At 31.6% G+C, this 5,845-nt stretch overlaps 1 long non-coding RNA gene across 1 annotated transcript; it reads left to right on the top strand.

The window, feature by feature from the left end:
• The first annotated feature begins 2,831 nt into the window (after window positions 1–2,831).
• LOC142975502 (uncharacterized) lies at window positions 2,832–5,496 on the top strand. Its single transcript, XR_012959621.1, has 3 exons — window positions 2,832–3,120; window positions 3,960–4,137; window positions 4,655–5,496. It is a non-coding gene; the product is annotated as an uncharacterized LOC142975502 (long non-coding RNA).
• Window positions 5,497–5,845: the final 349 nt, after the last annotated feature.

The raw sequence follows: 5,845 nt of genomic DNA on the forward strand, positions 1-5,845 counted from the left end.
TGTTGAATAGTCCATATGGACCTGACCTGAATATACATATATTCAGGAAGGAAATAGGACTGAAGCTGGAACTTAAATTCACGTTACGAAGTGGTGGGCAGCCGTTAGTAAGAATAATGGCTGCAAGTCGTTAATATAGCATTTGAATATTTAGTGATACAAATATTTTAAAAAGTTTAGAAGCTATAAATACGCTTAGTGTAAAGGCGCTCTAATGTCGCTTTGTGCTATTGTATTATTTTTGTTTAGATGTTAGTGATCATCTAACAAATAGACTGAAATACAAATATTATTGTTTTGTTGTTTCTCTACAGGCCTTTGGAGAGAATTTAGTTGATTGTATTGTTCATACAGTGTAGTCGCACTTTCGTGAAACAGTAGCCTAAAAATCAACTCGCAGTTTAATATTAGGATATATTTCGTTGGGATATAAATTTAAAATTAATTATGTATTGCTATGGCCAAGTGATTTATAAAACAAAAAGAATATAAAACTTCGAAATAAGTGTTTGTTTTGATCAAAAACCAGTAAATATACGCAGTTCAGTACTTTTAGGCATGGCGGGAGGCTTGTAAGTTTGTCTTTAATTTCTCAAGTCTGTTATAAATTTCTTGTAAATATCTGGTAATAATGATTTAATTTATGATTTTAATTATTATAAAGTAAGGTTGCGGGGGTAAATAACTAACTCTAACAGAAAATAGCCCTTTACTTACCAAAAATCAAAGCACACTACAAAAACATAATTTCAGAAATTAACCCATTTAGGAAGTAGCTATTGAGTCACTTCTCAAAAACTGTTAATTTGTTGCAGCGTTCTGTTATTTGCCGCTCTCACTTTTGCATCATTCTGGACAGGAAAGTACTTACATGAAGACCGTTCTAAATTAAATAGCAAAGAAATATCTACAGACAAAAGGATTATTATTATTAAACATACGACTAAAGTACCAAATTTACTGAAACACGTGAAGATCAGAATGGCTTTACGGCCTGAGTTTCTAGAATATTCTGAATAGTAGAATTTTATTGACGCAGAAAAATATAAAAAATGAGATTTGAGTAGTTTTTAAACTATCGCGGCATGTACACATGATACAAAATTGGTAACGGGTCCTAAGTATTGAAAATTTTGACCACTGTCGATGCAATTCGATCGAAATGTCGGGCAGCAAATAAGGTAAGGGTCAATTTGGGTCACTTTGAATCATTTGGGTAACATTGACAGTGGGAATTTGAACTAGTTTCGCTTATTTTTTCATATGAAACCAAAACAATTGATAAAGGTTTATCTTAGTTTTGCAAACTTTTATCAATTTTGTTGGTTTCATATAAAAAAATAATCGAAACTAGTTCAAATTCTCACTGTCAATGTTACCCAAATGATTCAAAGTTACACAGGTTGACCGTATTGTAAACCTTAAAATTCTCAACACATCAATTTTGTATTATGAGATTTGAATAAGTAGTTATTATAACTTTCTTCGTTGATATAAATATCCATTTGGGATGTTATTATGGCGATATTTTAGTAAAAGCCTGTTTTTTTTTATTTCCCTGCGACATGTTATATCTTTATTCTACAAAACATAATCAATGCAGACGATAAACTATTGTAACAAAAGTCAATACATCTAATACGAAATGTATTTGATATTTATGTTGATTTGTATTACATGCCTTTGTATGTCATATTTGAAATAGCAATGTAATCATTTAAGGAACCACCGAATTCAATAAAAATATTAAAATTATATTTTGTCTTTTTATTTTATTACTAGCGCACTAGCCCGGCTGTGTCCAGATTTAATACAATTCTATTCTATGCCATTCCGCTGGGAATTTTGATCCCATCGATCCTTTATACCCTTGTCCAGTAAGTTACAAACACAAAAAAAATTGTCCAATTTAGTTTAATTGTTCAAAAGTTATGCGCGTACATACAATGTGGTGATATATTTTTATTCGTATATATTTTACTGATTAATTATTATAAAAAAAACCTCTCACTTCTTGAAGTTCTCTTTAAATTTAGGGATAAACTGAATATAGGGATACTAAAACTTCTTCAGTTCATACTCCATATCTCCAAACGTACTGGCGGTTGTCTGGACCAGATGCCTGTTCAGTTTGGCCAAATGTCTGCCTTACATTTTGTATAATTATTATATTTTTTATTTATATTTACTGCATTGAAAGAACAAAAACTATAGACACTATTATTTCTGGACAATGAGATGACGGAACCATGCTCGAAATTTATGATGTTTTGCTTTAAAGGAGAAAGTACCGATGATGTGTGATTGTGATGATTTAATGTAGAGCTCGTTTTTAAAAGAAGTTATTATTTTGTAGCTTACCTACCTGTTATGTAAAAGCGGATACAGGATTAAGGTGACATGAAGATCATAAGGTGTACCCTAAGGCTAAAGGTGTGAAATGTTTGAAGCTAAAAATTACAGGGTCCTATTTAGTTATTTTGTTATGCTTTCTTTTTAGCACATGCTTTATAAGCTCGGTAACGGGCCTTAAAAGACAAGTTCACTTCGGATTGTCATTTTTTATTTGTTATGTTTCCAAACATACGGAAAATCGATGTTAAGATCAAATTATTTTAAAAAACTTTGACATCTTTATTCAGTGTACTTGTATTAGGGGTCATTGATCTGCGTTCTAAATCATATAAGTAATCTATCCTTAAGCTTGCAATCTTCCAATAAAAATGACTGCAAACAAAAACGTCGTAAGCGACACTAGAATGTCAATCCATCACTGCATGTTACAACACTTTTGAACTGGACCGTACACTCATCTGTCTTCATTGAAGGATATACCCCATTAGGTCTATCTCGTCATATTAGCTCGTCCCCTTCGGCCAGTCTCACTTATATCCACAGTGCAAATACCTTTTGTCATCCCAAGTTTATAATATTCAAATCAAATCAATATAACTTCCGCAACTAATAAATAACATCCGTTCCTTTATAATATACGAACAATTGTTGATTGTTTTAATGTATATCTTCAGATTTAGTGTTAGTCATTACATGATCGCCGTTAACAGCAGTGAACTCAAGAAAACTATTGTGTAAATCATTTTTAAATATGGCAGCGGGATTGTGAGTATACTCTTGTTATTTTTACTTGTTTGTGTTTTTAATAGGGAACAATTAGATCAAAATAATGAATGAAAATTAAATCAAAATTGTTTAGAAAAGTTTTGATAATAATAACGGCATGATTAGAAAAGTTTTAATTCTCTTTCTGCGACTTACTGTATTGTGTTACGAGAGTGATTTCCTATTGTAAAACAAATTTCTAAAGTTACTTTTGCAGGGTTAACTCTACGTTTTTGCGAACCGACTTTTGTTTAGAAATTTTATATTAATATACAAAGACTAAATTGACGATAGCGTTTAATGTATTTTTACGTAAAACTTGCAGAAAATGACGTCTTTTAGAAAATCTGAAAATTAATCATTATCTATGTTGCCAAGTGAACTTCGGTTTTTTATTGGGCTCATGTTGTAATTTTCTTTTTACTTCGGTTTGCCTGACATTTTGGCACTATTTATACTGGCCTTAGTAGCAAAACGGCAGACAAAAATTTGATTCTTATTAATGGTGTCAATTATCTATTTAGGGGAGAAAACTTCTGTAATCTGTTGTCTCTGGCTATTGTGTATTTTAGAAAATAAAGTACTGAATCATTTTCAGTATTAAAAAAATATATTGTAAACTGAACCGATGGTCGTAATTATTCATTTTTATTATCGTTTTTATTTGATACCGAATTTCACTAAAACAAATAAAAACATTACTTATCGCCAGATTCACGACTTAGAATATATATCGGGTAGGTGGAAACTGATATATACTGGAGTATTTTAGACTTTTTCAACTGTGAAATTGACCCTTATTCTATGTAGAATCGTAATTTCTTCTCTTTCTCCTACAGAGTCCTTTTATTTGGAGCTTTCGCTTTCACTGCCTTCTGGACTACAAAGTTCTTTCGGGAAGTTTACAGCGCAACCGGGAACACAACAACAGCTATACCTAGAATCACGCCCAGACCCTTTATAAACTGGACAACTGTTTCTGGAGAGTTCATTGAATACGTAGAATGAAAACTATGGGTTTGTATGGTTTCTGCTAAAATAGCCTAAAATAAAATTCCTGAGGTATAATAAGCGTAATGAAAGTAACCTTTTCGACATTTTTCTATTTTGGGACATAAATTAGTTGCAATCAATTTAGAATCGGAAGGTGTAGCACTACTGTAAACCTATTTATATCGTGAATAATTAAGTTTTCGTTTGAAATTAGAAAATGCCACGGAGAATTTTCTATCAGCCGGAAAGACAAACCGATGATTTTAAGCTGTTTTCTACCGGTAGCAATTGTTTTGTTGACCTATGGCATTCGCCTTTCTGGCAGAGAATAGCCGGCAGAGAGCTGAAAATGTTGTATTCGTTCAAGAACTGGTCAAAGAATCCTCCTTCATGCATGTTTTTTTCAAGATACGAAAAGTCGTCAAAATCTTATTTGATCTTTGGCTTTGCCCAAGCTCGCTCGTGCTAAAAACATTCGCATTCAGCACTTGGCTTCACTGCTTTTTCGTGATATATTTCTCATAATTTTGTATTCTTGCAGGTTTTTGTTGGTGGGAACCCTCCTTTACACTATGTTTATAATTACTGAAGATGTGAAAAAGTCATTAAATCTACCAAAATTATTATCAAGTGATGATAGTGAATATGGAAGCCTGGATTCTTTTGCAGATTTTGCCAATTGGAGCACAGATTTTAACTTTACATATAATTATACAAATATGTTAAATAGTACATGATAATTGATGAGTCTGTATAAGTTAAGAAATTAAATTGATTTGACCCAATTTAGATTTACAGGCTTGCCAATATGCGACGATGCGTTGTTCAATTAGGTGTAATAACAATACATTATTATCGGGGGCAATCTCTTAAATGGTTTCTTACATTAAATTTCTCATTAGACATTTCAAATGTACTGCAAAAATTGTTCCTACGGCGGCGCTCGCTACAGACGCTGATCAGATTTTCATACAATTTTTTTGATAGCTAGTAGGTACATACAGTGGCGGCATATAAGCGAATTATAAACATTTTGTTACCACCGTATCACTTTTGTTAGAGTTTGTTATTAAGGATTTATTGATAAAAAAATGTTTTAATGCAAGAATTGTTAATTAATTTCAATACATAGTTTATGATTGTCGGATTATCTCAATAAGCGTATGTATGTTTCGTCAAAACTGTATTTGCTTCTTCATTTTGGTTCTTATTTATATCAATATTAAATTTTTGTACTGTGTCAAGTGTTCTTAATTAAGAGAACATAAGCATTTGTGTGAGTAGACTGCTTCAGTTAGTATGTAAAATTGTTGTGGAATTTGTTATAGAACTAAGTTACGAAGTTTGTATTAATTTTAGATAGTTAATAAATATTACAACACATATGCTTTTATTTACTGACTTAGAACATCAAACGAGTTATAGGTCCAGCTTCTAAATATCCAACCAATAGCTAATGGGATGGAATTCTGACAGTTCTTTTAAAATATTTGTTTCAATTTTATGTATCAGTTAAGATATCTGATACATAAAATTCACACTGAACCTTAACCTTTTCACCGCCAGAGTAATATTGAAAATCGGTGTTCCCCACGCCAAGCAATAAATTCCTTCGTTTATACCTACAAAATAATAGTCACGGGAAAAGTGTATATCGATAAAACTTCGATTAATTTTACGTGTTCTTATATTATGAGTAAAAATTGCATAAAAGTACCACAAAATTTTATTG

The sequence above is a fragment of the Anticarsia gemmatalis genome, chromosome 9 (assembly GCF_050436995.1).
Source record: "Anticarsia gemmatalis isolate Benzon Research Colony breed Stoneville strain chromosome 9, ilAntGemm2 primary, whole genome shotgun sequence".
Classification (NCBI taxonomy): Eukaryota; Metazoa; Arthropoda; class Insecta; order Lepidoptera; family Erebidae; genus Anticarsia; species Anticarsia gemmatalis.